The sequence below is a fragment of the Eptesicus fuscus genome, chromosome 21 (assembly GCF_027574615.1).
Source record: "Eptesicus fuscus isolate TK198812 chromosome 21, DD_ASM_mEF_20220401, whole genome shotgun sequence".
Taxonomy (NCBI): domain Eukaryota; kingdom Metazoa; phylum Chordata; class Mammalia; order Chiroptera; family Vespertilionidae; genus Eptesicus; species Eptesicus fuscus.
Genome location: NC_072493.1, coordinates 10,794,756 through 10,813,704, shown reverse-complemented (window position 1 = coordinate 10,813,704; position 18,949 = coordinate 10,794,756). Strand labels below are relative to the sequence as shown.

Sequence of the window (18,949 nt, the reverse complement as noted above, 5' to 3'; positions counted from 1 at the left end):
GTTTATAGAGGGTCAGGAGGAGGAAATAGGCAGGAGCAGGATGGCCGAGAACCAGAGCAAAGAACAGGAGAGGAATTTGGTGTAATTTCATCTCATCTCAGGTCCGCCTGTCTGCTCTCTCCATCCCTCCCCTCTCTCCCCACCTCACAAACAAAGGCAGCATCTTTCTTAGATAATGCCGCGTGTGTCAGAAGCGAACGTTCTGGGAATGTACATGGTGACCTGCTCTGTGTAACAAACGTCAACCCGAAACCATACAGAAGTCGCTACATCTGTTTTGGCTTTGTTCGCAGCACAGAGGGGAGGGGAGTGCACTCCATGGTCAAGGGCCAAACTACATGTCATATTTCATTACCTTCATTAGCTACTACAGAAGGCTGCATTCAAAGAAAAGGTTGGTATTAACTCTTGAGCCACCAGCCTTTTCTAACAACCATTTTCACCTTCACCCACTGCTTTCGGATCTCAGTTTGTTCGTGCTGTGGGCTCTGATTTAACTAAACTGTAAATCAGCCCCGAGGTCCATGATTTCACCTTCTTAACTTAAAGAAGGCAAGCTACTGTTTTATCCTAGGTAGCTACTTACAGGATGGCTGAACATCTGGAACCTATTAGGACAAATGCTAGTGTAAACCCAATGGGGAAAGCATATTTAGAATTAATAAAACTTTCCCTTCTTATTTTGTCTGCAGTTGTCTTTTTCTCCACCCCACCCCCACATTATTTCTGTGATTTAGTATTGCTAGCTCCTTTCTTGGTTGCTAGAGTGAGATAAGATTATGCTTATTGCTGCCTAGCTGTTTTTTGGGGCAGACATTTCTTGGTATGCTTTCTTATGATGACATTGTACTCACATGGTTACTGTACCTGGAAATAAAAGCCCATTTCCCCATATTCATGTTGCATTTCTTAAAGTATACTTTACAATTTCTGAAATGAAAGTAGGTGAATGTATAAAATAGATCTTTTTACTGTATGGCTATAAAAATGGTCAGTTTTCATGCTGCATATTGAATACATCATGATTCTATTTAAAGTCATCTGTGGCCAGCACATGCTGTTATTTAATATTATGAAGAATGGCCAGTTGGCCAGCATAGGTCAGAGCACACCTGGACTGTGGAATTAGGAGTCTGGAATTTTGATTCTTTGTCCTGGCTTTGCTGTTGATTTATTGCTTGGTATTAGACAAAGCTCTTGCCCTTAATTCTCCCATCTGTAAACTATGGATCATTATACCATTATAAGGTTTCTATGAGCTCAAATGACTTCATTTGAAGATACTTTCAAAAACCCTGAGAAGACAGTACTTTATTTATTTATTTATTTACTTATTTTGCAATGGATTGCATAAATAAAAAACTTTAACCATTTTTTCTCTTTTGTAGAGAAAAGAAAGGAATTTTCTGAAGCCCATAGATATTAAAAATAAATTTTATTGAATTTAATGGGTGACATTGGTTAATAAAATTATACAGGTTTTAGGTGTACAATTCTAGGATACATCATCTGCAAATTGTATATGTGCTTACCACCCAAAGTCAAGTCTTCTTCCATCACCCTTTACCCCCCATACCCTCTTCTACTTCACCCCACCCCCCCTTTCCCTCTAGTAATCACCATACTGTTGTCTGGTTCTATGAGGTTTTTTGTTTTGTTGTTTTTGTGTGTGTGTGCTTAATTTTTTCTGAGCAATATCGGCACACTGAGTTCAATAGCCCACTTTGTAAATGACTTTTTGTCTAACGACATCTTGGGTACAGTTTAACATCCCAGGAAAACAGACTTACAATCGAGATTGACAACCACCAGAATAAGGCCATCAAGCTTGTATTTGGGACTCAGGTGTATATAGAGGCAGAATAATGCCACAGAAGAAGGCATCTAGGACTTCTCTGGAGTTGGGAAACTTATATAAACATAGGTGCTTTGCGCATTGTAACCTTTGAGGTGGAGAGAGGAGGAATGGTAAGAATCAGCGTTCAAGGTCAGAAATGAGCTCTCTGTGGCTGAGTCACATGTGTCCCTCTTTCACATTTTACAGGAGTTGCTGTAAAATAAACTAACCACAGAACAGACACCTGTATATGTAATCTAGTTTTGTAATTTCATAGCAATGTAAATTGTAAATGCAGGAGTATAGCTGTAAATTGGCTTTTAGTTTATATCTGTATCGTGCTAGTTTGTACCTATACTGATTGTTTTCACAAAGGAATAAATATTACACTCCCTTTCTCATCTTTTGGTGTTTCCATAAGATCCAGGACACCTTCTGAATTTGAGAGAAGGCCCAATAATTATGACCCTATTTTGTTTCCATTTTTAACCTCAGACCAGCTAACTCAATTCTACCTCCTTTAGATTTGCCCCCAAGTTGGGTCCCACAATGAGACCTTTTGCATGGCAAGTTCCAGCCTGAAGCAAATTTTTATGGCTGAATTATAAACCCTTGAAAAAAAGGGTTTATAATGGAAACGCTGACACAACCTTAACTCTAGCGGCGAGAGTGCAATGCGATAATAAATGAGGCAGAACAGCAAAGTGCTGCTTTTAATTTATCATTTAGTAGGAGAAAAAGGCCTTGTTTACTTCTTCTTTTTCATCTTCTTCTCTGCTTCCAAGACTTGCAACCATTATTTTGAAATGTATTTTATAATAAAACCTCAGTGGTTATGTTGCCTAGGGCTTGAGTGTCCATTTTAGAAAGAGAGAAGGAGAGAAAGAGAGAGGGAGAGATTTTTGAGGCCTAAGAAGCATATTCTGTTGACTGATTATGTTATGACTGCACATTTGCTGCCTGGCAATGTATTTATTACAGAGCAGATCAGCTATTCTGCTATGATCCAAAAGTGCCCCAAAGATATGATCCTATTTGGACATGTCTATAATAGTAGCAGTAAAAAAATAACAATATTTGAGGTGCCTTCTAGCACGTTTTATTCCAGACATTAATGTATTTTGAGCGCAAAGATTACAGACTTTGGAGTCAATGATGTCATGAAGCTTAGGATCATTCCCCATTTTCTGAATTCCCATTTTGTGGATGGAGAAACTGAGGTCATTTGTTGCTGGTGTTATTTCTTTACATTCAATTCAGTCCTTAGTCTCTTTATGCTAAGCACTGGGCTGGGACATGAAAGAGCATGCCCCCTGCTCTCCAGGAATTTATAGCCTAATGGACAGAGCAAATGTATAACAAACATAAAATATGGTGTAAAACATTGTAGCCATGGAAACCTATTGTAAAGTCATTTTAGACATGGGCGTTCACCTTCCCCTATCCCTCATTTCTATTTCTTCAGAAGGTCCCAAGGGTACAGAATCTCTTGTATACACCTGTTCTGGGTATTTTACATGCTCTGCCACATTCTCTGTGCCCAGAGGGGTGAATTTATGACCGCAACACCTCCCTCCTTTGTCTTGCAGCTTCTGGTTTGGCTTGCCCAATAGGAGGGCTTAGTAGAAAAAGGGGAGGCAGGAGGTAAGGTTGTGTCACAGTTTTTTCCTATATTTACATACCTGTGATAAATGTTAATTTCTAAATTAGGCAAAATAAGAGATTAATGATTTATCTATATCCTACCTAATAAAATGGTAATATGTAAATTACCATCACTCCGCTACGCCCACGATTGGGCCAGCGGGAGGCGCAGGGGGCGGGACTCGGGGTGGCCGATTGGGCCGGCGGGACGCTGAGCTTGCATCGCCAGCGGCGGCGCGAGCTCAGCGTCTGCGCCATGGCTGTGCTGCGGCACAGAAGGGGCCTCTGGGGCAGCGAGCCCACGTCCTGCTGCAGACCATCAAAAGCGGGGAGCGAAAGCGGGGGAGCTGGCTGTCTGTCCGCTCTGCCACCAGGCCTTTCAAAAGCCTCCGCCACGCCAGAGGCTTTCGAAAGGCCTGGTGCACCAGCGGACAGACAGCCAGTTTCCCCGTAATCGAAAGCCAAAGTGAGGGAGCTGGCTGTCTGTCCGCTCCGGCTTTGCGGGACAGTGGATATGGCCTGGATGGCAGTTTAGGCCTAGGGGACCCTACACGTGCATGATTTAATCATGCACTGGGCCTCTAGTATATATATAAAAGCCTAAGCGACCTAACAACCAAACGACCGGTTGCTGTGATGTGCCCTGACCACCAGGGGGCAGATGCTCAATGCAGGAGGTCGGTGTGCTCTCACAGCCAACCTCCCACAACTGGCCAACCTCCCATGGCCAACCAACCTCCCACAGTCCCTCCGCCAGGCCAGCCAGTCCCCTCCCTCACCCCCACCCCAATCAGACCCTGATCACCAGCCAGGCCGAGGGACCCTACCTGTGCACAAATTCGTGCACTGGGCCTCTAGTATATATATAAAAGACTAATATGCAAAGTGTCCTCTGGGGAGTTCAACCAGGAGACCGGGGATTGATTGCTTGCTATGACATGTGCTAACTATTAGGGGTGGCGCGGAACGAAGAAAGGCCCCGGCTGACAGTCAGAAGGCCCCAATCGGCCCTGATCGCCTGGCAGACCTAGGGAACCTACCCGTGCATGAATTTCATGCACCAGGCCTCTAGTAGGTAATAATAAAATAGAAGCACTTGATGGCTTCTCTTTGGTATACTAGAATTACCAGCATCACTACTTTTGTGCTTTAGGGCCATTGTTTAGTAAAACAAGGGTTACTTGAACATAAGCACTACAATACTGATTCAGTCCATCTGATAACTGAGACAGCTACTAAGTGACTAATGGGCGGGTAGCATGTCCAGTGTGGATACTCTGGACAAAGGAAAGAGTCATATCCCAGGTGGGATGGCGTGGGCAACGTGTGATTTCAATCCGCTACTCAGAACAGCTCACAATTAAAAACTTATGAGTTGTTTATTTCTGGAATTTTCCGTTTACTATTTTTGGACCATGGTTGTCCATGTGTAACTGAAATCCAGGAAAGCAAAAGTACAGATAAGGGGGGACTACTGTGTTTTTTCCTTTGGCTTCCTGCCTCTGGCTCAGAATTGTGGTATGTCTCTATTGGAGACCAGAGCGCCTATCTACAGCCTCTCCCAGAGCTACTGCTCTTGCCAGCTTCTGGCAACTCTGCCCTCACTTGGCACCTTCAAGCCTAGGGGTGGTAATGGCTCCTGTGCGATTACTAACCCCAGGGTGTTTCACCGTCACTTCTGGGTTTCCCTAAACCAGCTCACCTCTCTAAACCCAACTCATACCTCTGTAAATACGCTTTTACAAAGACATTAGTACGGTAATAACTTTTTTTTTTTTTGGTACAAGCAAAAATCCTCTTTGGCTTTCTTTCGATTAGCAAGACAGGTATTAATGTAGGTCTTTTGTAAAAGCAAAGTGGCATAAAATGAACTTTTGGAAAGCAGGGGATACTCTTAGCTTTAGGACATTTCGACTGAAAGTTTTTATGGGAACACTTGATAGTGGGGGAAATCTGTAGTCCTGCAGTAAACTCTTCTTAGTTACCCCATTTGAGTGTGTGCAAGATTATTTCCTGCTGGGCCCCTGGATGATACAAAAAACATACATAGCACATGTATGTGTGCACACATGCATACACACACGCGCGCGCACACACACACACACACTTTAAGGATACAGTAAGGGTATTTAGGCAGATGTATAGAATAGGTCTATCCAGTTTTGGGATTTGTAGTGAGCAAATTATGAAGTCACTTCTTACGATTTCTAGACCAGATAATGCATCCATCATGTAAGGCAGCAAGCCCCTGAAATTACCTCAGATTTACAACATAATAAACTTTCATTAAGATGAAGCTGCATGAAACTTCTGCTCCTTCATTCCCAGAACTAAACAAATGCTGCTTGAATACCTAATGGACCCAGGTCCCACCCAAATTCTAATGCTGGCATGAAGATGTTAGTGAGGAGGAAACCAGGAGACTCAGAACATGCCACTCTGTGGAACATCCTGAGGAGTTGAACAGTACTTATATTGTTGCCATCAATTTCCTTCCGTCATCCACAATGGGACGCATGAGGCTGCTTGCTGAGGTTGATCCATGCTTGCACCCACCATATGGATTCCTGAGTGCATTTTAATCATAGTGTGTCTTGTGCTTTATTGAAGGGTTTACACTGTTTGGTTGCTTTCCCCTCTGATATTGCACTGGATAAATCAGTCGAGATCATTTCTTAGCATTGCAGAGAGCAAATGCCCCAATGATAGAATAGGAGTGGGTCGCCATCAGGCGTCTCCTAAGAAGACGTAATTCAGAAATATGGCTGTTTGAACACATGGGTTTATCTCTGCTCTCTCTCAAAGCCTTACTAAAATGACAGTTTGGGTCTAAAAAAGCATAAAATTGTAAGGACAACAAACAGAAGAGGAAGTGATGGCAGATAAGAAATGTCATCTAAAGTTTGGAAGTTGGAAAGCAGCTGGACTGATGATTTAGTGGATGACAGAAAAATGGAACTACATGTCTGCAAAAGGCAAAGTCAAGACTTGAGCCAGTTGGAGGTGCTAGGATATGAAAGATTCCGCTCTTGGAGGCACTGCCTGTCTCTGTAGGGCTGGGGACGGAACTGGTTGGAAGTTGCATAAAAGAGATATATAGAGTCCGCCACTCCTTAAGGGAAGACCTCTTCATCAGAGGCTGGCAAGTTCTGACTTGGCCCCTCAGGCACAGCTGAGCGAGGGAGATTATTCCATGCAGATTGGGATTAAATGAAGGCTGCATGCTGAGTGGTGAGGCCTCCTTGGCCTGGTCTGGCACTTGGTTGGAGAGTGTTATTGACTTGGCTTATCATTTCCAGGCTGGAGACAGGAGAATTCCTTTCTGAGTCAGTTGAACATTCCAAGAGGAAAGATCTTCAGACATTTTCAGCTGGGATCCCAAAGGAACAACCAGGTCCCCTCCTGAATGCAGAAGCCACCACAGAACTTTCAACAGCTTTTTAAGTATCTCATTTTAAAATATGAATGAACAATTTTCCACAGACAATTAAGGAAGCCTTTATCTTGATGACAGAAACAAGGAGAAAAAGGAGCTCAGCGGAGACAGAAACAGTGCAGAAAGCAGAGAAAATATATTTAAAAAATTAAGGAACTCAGAGAGACAAGGGAAGATGCCACATCTATGCAGTAAGAGTAGGATGCTATTTAAAAAGATTTGTCACATGGAGGCAGAAGTAGCATGTGAATCATGTACTAAGCCAGCTGCCAGCTGAGCACCTGAAGCATGAATCCTGACCAAAGAGAGTCTCTCTGTAGTGACCAGGACCCTGCACTGGCCAATGGGAGCCCTGCCCGGGTTCTAGTGTGAGGTTTTCTCAACTTCATGGGCAGGTTTTGCCATTCATTAAATAGAGAATCCAGTTAGAGACAGTTCCCTCCAGCTCTGAGTTTCTGTTACTCTGGTACCCAAAGTGAGCAAACATTTTCTGTAAAGGGCCAAATAATAAATATTTTAAAATGTGTGGGCCACAAGGTCTCTATGGCAACCACTCAACTCTGCCATTGCAGTTTGAGACAGCCAGAGATAATATGTAGTTGATGGGTATGACTGTGTTCAAATAAAACTTTATTCACAAAATATCAAACCCTGATCTATACCAGTGGTTCTTGAAGTGTGATTGCAAGACTAGCAGCTTCACAAACTTGGAAACTTGTTTAGAAATGCAAATTCTTAGGCCCTACCCTAGAGCTGCTCAATCAGAATCTTTGGGGATGGGACCTTCAGACAAAATTCTCATGAATGCTAAAGTTTGAGAAATATGGATCATACTAAACAAAAAGAAGCTTAGTAATTCCAGATTTATTTAGATATGGTGCTCTTTTGCTCAGGCAATGAGGCAGGAGTGTTAAATAAAATAATTAGCTTTAACATCTCTGCCTCTTCCAAAGCCCCAAATTATATTAATCTCCTCATCTTTCCAAGCAAATTATCCCTTTCTGTTTTGCTCATCATAATCACTGCTAAAGCTTTTAATATGGAAGAAATGAAAGCTGTTGCTTTCACATACTAGTCTTCTTCATTATTGTTATTGAGTAACTGATACTACCTTTCATGTATACCCAGGGACTTCCTTGTAAATAGCAAATAGGTGTGTAAAGAAAAAAAAAACAGCCCTCGGATAGTACCAACACTTAGCAGTTACGTTACACTTCATGAGAGGCAGTCTGCATACATAATCACGCTTTAAAATATAAGCTTATTCACAATTGAGAGAAATGAACAGAGGAATATGAGTCAACATCAGAATTCAACTGAAATGAGTCTGTTGCTGTGCAATGAGAGTGTAGCTCTAATTCTGCTGTGGCTATTGACTTGTGCTTCTATGCCTTAGAGTTTCTTCTGTGAAACTAGTATTTGGTTTAAGGTCCTCAAGACGAATCTTATCTATCTTTGACCTAAATATTTCACCCCCCACACAGCAGACATGACAGAGTAAATGAGAGAGTGAATAAATGAACATTGTGCAGGATTTTAGGACCCAGTAGAGCCAACTTCATTTTTTTTTGGATTTTCTTAGTCAAACCCCAGAGGGAAACACTACTGCCTTCTGCTGCTGCTCCTCCTCCTCCTTCCTTGTTGTCTTCTTTTCAGATGAATATACACATCAGGAACTTAAAAATTAACATCTGGAGAGTCATTATGACTGGTGTATGTGTCATTTCAATATGGAATTATTGGACTCACTGATTTTACTCTTGTGGTCTTTGAATGTGTGAATTTGAGCTCTGTCAATAAAAGAAAGTGATCCCCAAAATTCCCATGATAAACTTTTGCAAATGTTGGGAGACTTATGAATGCTAAAGTCCTATGCCAGTTTCTGTCCTCAAAATATGAGACTCGGGTGACCGTCTCCTACTCTGTGTGGCCACCTCCTGGGGATTGCAGCTGGACCCCACCCTAGGGCAGAGCCCAGGACATTCAGGGCTTATTCTTGAGAAGGTTCCTATGATGGCCAGAGAAAACACAACTAATTAGTTCTAGCATGTCCCCTCAGAATTTGCTAGTAGCTTTGTTCATTTTCCACTCAGCTGTGACTTTTCCATTTAGAAGCCTCATGATTAATATTCCACAGAAGGAGACTCATTCCTCCTTTCAGAGGTTTCCTTACCATCTACATTGCATTTTAATTACTTGATATGAGAATGTCCTTCTTTCATTAATCAAGATTCTATACCTTATTCAAAGATCTAGAGAATCTCCTTGCTACGAAAGCCTCAGTAAGAAGTCACCTTGACCTTCCTTGAGCCCAGATTAAAATTGTTGCTCATAATTTTTGTATTGACGTGGTTTCTTAGTGCTATTTCGAGCCACCGTAAATCCTGCATTGTCATTTTACCATGCTATTTTCATTAATCAGAGGAAACTGTAAGCTCTTAGAAGGCAAGAACAAGGTGTTTTAGGTTTTTATAAATGGTTTGGCATTTAGTACAGTGCAGAGGCACACGCACACATGGGACATGATTGCAGCTCTGAGTAGATAATAAGCAAGTCTATCAGTGGTTTTTCTCACATAGATTTTTCCCTGTCTGATTTTTAAAAATAGTTAGAATCCAGGTTAAAACAGGAGATTATACATTACTGCTATCATTTAGGGAATTGTTGTGGTTTTTAAATCTGCATTTGAAGAATACTTAATATTTTGCAAAGTATTTTCACCATTTGTTTAACACAACAACTTTTGTGGACAAGGGAAGGTAATTAACAGAGAAACAAATATCACAGTGGTTATCTTGCTTATCATGTGGTGATTGAATGAATAATTGGGCAAATGGATAAATGGTGCCATTTGAATAGAATCAGAACTGAAACTTCCATTCTGGGTTGAAGGGTAATACTTTTCTCTCTCTCTCTTTTTTTTTTTGCATGCCCTTCAACAGTGGTGCAGTGGTTAGTGCAGTGTCTCTTAGACCAGAGTTGTTGCATAGGAATGTAGGGTGCACCTATTTCTCTTCCCTAGCACGGTCACTTCCAGATTTTGCTTACCATCCTGGGAGTGAGCTGCTGAAGTTGGTTTTACATCCAGCAATTGGCTTAATCTTTCTTAGTCTCTCCAGGATGCTTTTGGGTCCCTTCATTTAAAGAGAAAAAAAAATCCTATCTCTACCTTGCACTGAGCCTCAGTTTCCTATCTGCAAAATGGGGGTGCAATTGCACTTAAACATAGCAGTTGTGAGGATTGGATGAGCATTAATGTTTCATGCTGAGCACCGTAGACTGGCATATAGTAAGTGCTCATCAAATATTCACCATCATTATTGTTGATAGAATTGGAGAGAAGTATTGACAAATATAGGATTTGGGGACAGTGTCACCAACAGAATGGAAGTTAATGCGTATTTTAAAATTTGCATTAAATTAAATTTAACTCAGCTATCTAAAGGAGGCTTGTTGATCCAGGGAACAGGGGTCCTTGCCACATACACAGAGGGGGGAAAAAGTAGGTCTACAGCAATTAAGACCGACGTGTTGGATGAGGGGTGTTGCTCCTTACAAGGCCTGGCAATTGCAGTGTGAAACAGGGTGTGCAGGACCTCTTTTACATTCCTGGGAGAAGATAAAGAGGAATCCCTCTGCTGGGTGCTGCCTCCCATTCCAGGATCGGGATTGGCCCACTTCAGTTGCACAAGGTACACAGATGTAAATCTGATAATGTCATGCTTTAAAAAATAAAGAAAGCAAGCCGTGCTGATTGCATATGTGGACAGCTGGCACACCTTAAGAAGTGAAAACGGTTCAGGCGGGAATGTAATAAGGCCCAGGGAAGTGGCAGCATGAAAGGGATGACCTTTATTTGCAATCATGGCTGAGATTTACAGTTTATTACTGATAGCTTTTATAAAGAGCCATTCAGTTCAGAGGTGAGAGGTTTGTCATCTGGAAATGCAATTAACTTTACCTTATCCCAATCCCCCTGGTCTAGTGTGAGAGCAGCACTCCAGCACTTCAGCAATATTGTGATTTCCCCTCTAATTTCATTTCTGCTATTGCACCCCATCCCCAGGTCCCTCGCATTAACGCGGTTGCATATTTTTACTATTATTATTTTTTATTATTGCTACTCCCTGTCATTGGTAGCCAGAAGGCACTTGTATGTGTTTTTTTTTTTTAGATTTAAATTATTTTATTTCTGAATGAGGAAACCTCAAAGCATAAAGCCTTTTTAAACCCCAGCAGTTAGAGTGGCACACAGAACCAAGTTGTGGTGTCTTAGGTGCCTGACGTTAATTATGGAAATAGAGAGGTTATATCAAGGTGGAGTTGTTTTACATAAAGATGGGACCCTCAGAGTTTCAGCCCTTGCAGTCCCGCACACTTCAATGAGAGACATCCTGTGCCTAGAAAGACTCCTGCTCCCCCATGCCTGCTCAGACACACACGCATGTGGAGGAAGCACAACACAATTGGAAACATGAAAAAATGAAAGCGATTTTGGCATCCCCGCTGTGTATGTATGAGAAGTCCCGAAAGGTCTATTTTTGTTTCACAGGTTCAGTTTTATGACCCTCTCTTGTCTGTTAAGTCAGGTCTGCAGGAATTTAAGAGCCAGACACAAAAGCAAGAATTTAGTACTTTTTGCCAGTTGGTTTAGGTTATTTGAAATATAGCCTAGTATATTTTCCACACTAGGATGCTGCCAGATAGAACGGGGAGGGAAGTGGTTCCAAAAGCCTGCATCCTCTGATTTTTCAACCTCTGAGGAACTGAGGGAGAGAAGTGGGATTCTACTGGATGCCCCCATCACTCCTGCCACATTGTCTGAGGCTCTGATACACTCTCCTGGTCCCAGATAGTCCCTCCACCTGCCCTATAAAACCCCCAATGGAGGTTTCCTTAGGCTTCCACAGATTCCTTAGGCTCTATCTGAAAACTATTTCCTATGGGGTAAGGTAGAGGAGAATAATTACTACCCCTGTATTTTTCATCCCGATTTTATTGTGGCTATTATTTTCATCAGTGTTAGAGGTTAATATCCCCATTTTTCCCCTCCACTGCCTAAATATAACTGGGGCTCAGAACACAGCCAAACCAGGTAGTGAAGGAAATAACATTGCCTCCAAAAGAGGCTCGGATTAGTCCGTCTGAAATGAAGGTTTGGGGCCCTGGGGTAAGAATCGCCCTGCTGCAGCTGATAGCAGATAGATTTAAACCCATAGTATTTCTTTTCTCAGCTGAGAAAGGTCAGGTTAAAAGATTCAGAAAGTGAATAGAGCATGAAACGATGCGCTTATATAACTATATTGGTGCTACAACAGAATGGCATTACTAAGAATAAAAGCATCGGAGAGCCATTTTTAATAGGAAGCAGGAAAAACAGATCCCTCAGTAGAGCATCCTTAAAGAACTCTTTGCAGGCAAAGCAGTGTTGAAGGTGCTTAACTTAAGGGACTATACTAAATTTGAGAAGGATATATTCAACTGCCCTTTCCCATAGAAGTGCCTTTAAAAGGAACTTTTGGAAATCTTATGTTTTAAACCTTGTTTGTCCCAGACTGTGTCTTTACTCAAACAATAGAGATGGGGAAGGAGGCAAGCATGGAAGCAGAAAGCTGCTGGAGAATTCCAGTTGAGACACTATCTGGGCTTAGAGAAGTAAGTGGATAATTTTGGGGGCAGAGCCTACAAGATACTTTGGGGTTGAATATGATCAGGAACAAGTAATATAGGGTTCAGGTACTGAGAGAAATCAGGAAAACTATGTCCTGGAGCAATTGTATCCATTCACATATACTGCTTACTTAGCGTTCCAAATGCTACAGAATCGAAAAACCATTCCCACTAAAAAGAAAAGCATTGTCCAACTCTGATAAACCGAGATTGTGCTTTCTCAGTTACCATTTGTGTCTCAGTGATTTTTCCCAGGTTCCCCTCATGCAGTTGATACCTCCAGCTCTGGAACTCACTAGGGCATGTCTGTCCCCTTCATAAATGGCACCTTCTTTAGAGGGCAAGTGTGGACCAGCATCTTTAAAACTTAGAATTGGCGTCAACAATGGATACAGGGATTTAATGAAGATTTGGTATAGGGCTGAGCCAGGTGTTTACACTTGGGAAGAACAGAGCATCTGGGTCTTTGCTAGAATACCTCTGAGTCACACCAAACTCAGAAATCATGGTGGGTCATGGGTGTGACTGTTGTAAAGTCAGAATGGATGACGAGGGCATCATGTATTCCATGAAAGGGATGAACTCAAATTTCACTAAATATTTAATGAGTTTATGCCAGCACCATGGGAGGCCATGGGGTTCTAGAGTGACTAAAGTAGACATAGTGTTTTTGGCCTGAAGCCAAGTATTAAGCATCCAAGTGAGAATAACTAAAGCTTGGTATTGTTTCAAATTTTTAAAAGGGTTATACCATGGAATGTTGGAGTCCCCTGGAATTTGCCCTACACCCTCTTCGATACTTGCTCCCTAGGTGTTTTTCAAACATGGCAATAGCTTTAAATACAATCCGTGTACATCAAATTTAGATGTGAAGACCCTTCTTTCCTTTGGGTTCTCTAAGTCTATAGCCAAACTGCCTATTCAGCATTCTGCTCAAATGCCTAAGAAGCCATTTAAATGAAACATGGACAAATTGAACTCCTGATTTTCTCCCTCAAACTTAGTGCTTAAGCATCTTGGCAAATTTCACCACCACTCCTTCAGCTCCTCGGGTTGAGAGTATAGGATTCTTTCACCCTCCACATTGAAGTCATCAGCATTTTTGCAGGTTCTGCCTTTAAAATGCCTTCCTATCCCCTGCTTACCACCTCCAGTTTCCACCATCCATGACCCTTGTGTGAGCACTGTCATCTTTTGCCTCCTACTTGATTGATCTCCCTCCTTCCACCCTCGTCCTTGTTTCCCTTCTCAATTTCCTACTCAGAAGCCAGAGAAAGCATAAATAAATAAAAATTATGCAATGTAAACCAGAACCCAGCCCTTCTCCACTCAAAACCCTCTCCTGTGACTGCCATCCTTACTAAGATCCCAAGACCCTACAAAATCTGGTCCCCACCTATCTTTTTGGCATCTTTTTTCACTGAAAGTGGCTTTAATGTGAAGTGAGTGAGTGAAGGTTAAGTTTCATGGTCCCTCATTTACATAGGCCCTTTCCAAGATTTGGGAGGGGCACTCAGAAATGTTGTAATTTTATTTTCATTATCTTAATAAAGTGGGTTCACAAATGGCATAAGCTTCAGGCCCATGCTACCTGTGTTTGCCCCTTCTATCACTCTCTCTCTTTTTTACTTCTCTCCAGCCACATTAACTTCCTTTACCTTTTTTAAGAAGTATTTTATTTATTTTTTCTTTATTGATTAAGGTATTACATATGTGTCCTTATCCCCTTATTGTCCCCCCACCCCCTGCTCTTGCCCTTACACCCCCCTAGTGTCTGTGTCCATTGGTTATGCTTATATGTATGCATACAAGTCCTTTGGTTGATCTCTTCTCCTTCCCCCCACCCTTTCCTACCTTCCCTCTGAGGTTTGGCAGTCTGATCAATGCTTCTCTGTCTCTGGATCTGTCTTTGTTCATCAGTTTATGTTGTTCATTATATTCCACAAATGAGTGAGATCATGTGATATTTATCTTTCTCTGACTGACATATTTCACTTAGCATAATGCTCTCCAGGTCCATCCATGCTGTTGCAAATGGTAGGCATTCCTTCCTTTTCACAGCAGCATAGTATTCCATTGTGTAGATGTACCACAGTTTTCTAATCCACTCATCTGCTGATGGTCACTTAGGCTGTTTCCAAATCTTAGCTATTGTAAATTGTGCTGCTATGAACATAGGGGTGCATATATCCTTTCTGACTGGTGTTTCTAGTTTCTTGTGATATATTCCTAGAAGTGGGATCACTGGGTCAAATGGGAGTTGCATTTTTAGTTTTTTGAGGAAACTCCATACTGTTCTCCACAGTGGCTGCACCAGTCTGCATTCCCACCAGCAGTGCAAGAGGGTTCCTTTTTCTCCACATTCTCACCAGCACTTGTCATTTGTTGATTTGTTGATGATAGCCATTCTGACAAGTGTGAGATGGTACCTCATTGCTGTTTTGATTTACATCTCTCTGATGATTAGTGACTTTGAGCATGTTTTCATATGTATCTTGGCCTTCTGTATGTCCTCTTTCGAAAAGTATCTATTTAGGTCTGTTGCCCATTTTTTTATTGGGTTGTTTATCTTCCTTTTGTTAAGTTGTATGAGTTCCCTTTAAATGTTGGAGATTAAATCCTTATTGGAGATAACACTGGCAAATATGTTCTCCCATGCAGTGGGCTTTCTTGTTGTTTTGTTGATGGCTTCTTTTGCTGTGCAGAAGCTTTTTATTTTGATGTAATCCCATTTGTTTATTTTCTGTTTAGTTTCCATTGCCCTAGCAGCTGTATCGGTGAAGATATGCTTCAGCATACATCTGAGATTTTGCTGCCTATGGATTTCTCTAAGATTTTTATGGTTTCCCATCTTATGTTTTAAGTCTTTTATCCATTTTGAGTTTATTTTTGTGAACGGTGTAAGTTGGTGGTCTAGTTTCATTTTTTTTTTGCACATATCTGTCCAATTTTCTCAACACCATTTAATGAAGAGACTGTCTTGACTCCATTGTATGCTCTTGCCTCCTTTGTCAAATAGTAATTGAGCATAGTGGTTTGGGTTGGTTTCTGGGTTCTCTATCCTATTCCATTGGTCTATCTGTCTGTTCTTGTGCCAGTACCAGGCTGTTTTGAGAACAGTGACTTTGTAATATAGCTTGATATCTGGTATTGAGATCCCTCCTACTTTGTTCTTCATTCTCAGGATTGCTGCAGCTATTCAGGTCTTTTTTTTATTCCAGATGAATTTTTGGAGAGTTTGTTCTAGGTCTGTGAAATATGCAGTTGGTATTTTAATGGGGAGTGCATTGAATCTATAGATTGCTTTGGATAGCATGGGCATTTTAATGATACTGATTCTACCAATCCATGAACATGGTGTGTTCTTCCATCTGTTTATTACTTCCTCTATCTCTTTTTTCAATGTCCTGTAGTTTTCTGAGTACAGGCCTTTTACCTCCTTAGTTAAGTTTATTCCTAAGTATCTTAATTTTTTTGGTACAATGGTAAATGAGATTTTTTTTTTAATATCTCTTTCTGTAAGTTCACTACTGGTGTATAAAAATGCCATAGATTTCTGGGCATTAATTTTGTATTCTGTTGCATTGCCAAATTCATTTATTTAGTCTAATAATTTTTTGATGGAGTCTTTAGGGTTTTCTATGTACAGTATCATGTCATCTGCAAATAATGACAGTTTTACGTCTTCTTTTCCAATTTGGATACCTTTTATTTCTTCTTCTTATCTAATTTCTATGGCTAGCACTTCCAGTACTATATCAAACAGGAGTAGTGAAAGTGGGCATACCTATCTTGTTCCTGTTCTTAGGTGAAATGGTTTTAGTTTTTGCCCATTGAGTATGATGTTGGCTGGAGGTTTGTCATATAAGGCTTTAATTATGTTGAGGTATAATCCCTTTATTCCCACTTTGCTGAGGGTTTTTATCAAGAAAGGATGTTGGATTTTGTCAAATGCTTTTTCTGCATCAATTGATATGACAATGTGATTTTTACCTTTTAATTTGTTTATGTAATGTATCTTGTTTATTGATTTGCAGATATTGTACCATCCTTGCATCCTCGGAATAAATCCTACTTGGTCATGGTGTATGATCTTTCTGATGTAATGCTGGATCTTATTTGCCAGAATTTTGTTAAGGATTTTTACATCTCTGTTCATGAAGGATATTGGCCAAAATTCTCTTTCTTTGTGTTGTCTTTATCTAGTTTTGTTATTGGGTCAATGCTGGCTTCATAGAATGAGCTTGGAAGTGTTCCTTCCTCTTGAATTTTTTGCAATAGTCTGAGGAGGATAAGTTTTAATTCTTTGAATGTTTGGTAAAACTCTCCTGTGAAGCTGTCTGGCCCTGGGCTTTTGTTTGCTGGAAGCTTTTTGATGACTGCTTCAATTTCCTCCATAGTTATTGGCCTATTGAGATTTTTAGATTCTTCCTGATTGAATTTTGGGAGGTTGTATTTTTCTAGGAATATGTCCATTTCTTCTAGGTTGTCTAGTTTGTTGGAATAGAGTTGTTCATAGTATTATTTTACAATCCTTGTATTTCTGTGGGGTCTGTTCTTATTTCGCCTCTTTCATTTCTGATTTTGCTTATTTGGGTTCTCTCTATTTGCTTCTTGGTGAGCCTGGCTAGAAGTTCATCAATCTTGTTTATCCTTTCAAAGAACCAGTTCTTGGTTTCATTGATCTTTTATATATTTTTTTGGTCTCTATGTCATTTATTTCTGCACTGATCTTTATTATCTCCTTCCTTCTGCTCATGCTGGGCTTTTCTTGTTGCTCTCTTTCTAATTCTTTAAGTTATAGAGTTAGATAATTTATTACCATTTTTTTCTTGTTTTTTTTGAGGTAAGCCTGTAGAGCTGTAAACTTTCCTCTCAGGACTGCTTTCACTGTGTCCCATAGATTTTGGGTTGTTGTGTTTTCATTGTCATTCATTTCCAGGATTTTTTAATTTCTTCTTTGATCTCTTTGGTAACCCAATCATTGTTTAATAGCATGCTATTCAGCCTCCAAGTGTTTGAATTTTTTGATTGTTTTTATTGTCGTTTATTTCTAATATTATGCCATTGTGGTCTGAGAAGATGCTTGATATGATTTCAGTCTTATTGAAGTTGGAGAGACTTTGCCTGTGACCCAGTATGTGGTATATTTTTGAAAATGTCCCATGTGCACTTGAGAAGAATGTATATTCTGTGGCTTGGGGTGAAATGTTCTGAAGATGTTAATTAAGTCCATCTGACCTAGTGAGTCATTTAGGATTGCTGTTTCTTTGCTGATTTTTTTGTCTAGAGGATTTATCCAGTGATGTCAGTGGAGTATTAAAGTCCTCTACTATGATTGTATTGTTGTCGATCTCTCCCTTGATATCTTCCAGGAGTTTTTTTTTTTTTTTTTTTTAATGTATTTGGGTGCTCCAGCATTGGGTGCATATATGTTTACCAGGGTTATATCCTCATATTGTATCGATACCTTTAGTATTATGAAGTGGCCTTCCTTATCTCTTTTTATGGCCTTCAATTTGAGGCCTATTTTGTCAGATATAAGTATTGCTACTCCAGCTTTTTTCTCATTTCCATTTGCCTGAAATATATTTTTCCATCCCTTCACTTTCAGTCTGTGTGAGTCCCTTGTTGTGATGTGGGTCTCATGTAGACAGCACATATATGGGTCATGTTTCCTTATCCATTCAGCCACTCAATGTCTTTTGATTGGAGTATTTAGTCCATTTATGTTTAAAGTTATTATTGATAGGTACTTGTTTGTAGCCATTTTTATTTTTTTGTGCCTGTGTTCCTTTTTATTCTTTTTACACCAGTCCCTTTAGCATTTCTTGCATTGCTGGCTTGGTAGTGATAAACTCCCTTAGCATTTTTTGTTTGTTTGTGAAGCTCCTTATTTCCCCTTCAATTTTGAATGATAGCCTTGTTGAATAGAGTATTCCTAGATTCAGTTTCTTGGTTTGCATTACTTAGTTAACTTCCTTCCATTCCTTTCTGGCCTGATGTGTTTCTGTTGAGAAATCATTTGATAATCTAATGGGAGATCTTGTATATAACTTTCTGTCTCTCTCTAGCAGCCTTTAAGATTTTCTCTTTGTCCTGAATGTTTGCCATCGTAATTACGACATGTCTTGGTGTGGGTCTTTTCAGGTTCATCTTGTTTGGGACTCTCTGTGCTTGTGTGACTTTTTTCTTCCCCAAGTCAGGGAAGTTACTTTCTAACCCTTGTTCCTCTTCTTGTCATTCTGGCAACCCTATTATTTTTATGTTGTTTCGTTTCATATTGTCCAAAAGCTCCCTTAGGTTCTCCTCCTGTCTTTTAATTATTTTCTCCAATTGCAGTTCAGTTTGGGTGTGTTTTG

The 18,949-nt window shown here is 40.5% G+C and overlaps 1 long non-coding RNA gene across 1 annotated transcript in view; it reads left to right on the top strand.

The window, feature by feature from the left end:
- Window positions 1–3,425: 3,425 nt before the first annotated feature.
- LOC129147793 (uncharacterized) overlaps window positions 3,426–18,949 on the top strand; it is a 469,419-nt gene continuing 453,895 nt past the window's right edge. Inside the window, exon 1 of the long non-coding RNA XR_008555003.1 lies at window positions 3,426–3,481. This is a non-coding gene — a long non-coding RNA (uncharacterized LOC129147793). The remainder of the gene's footprint in view (window positions 3,482–18,949) is intronic.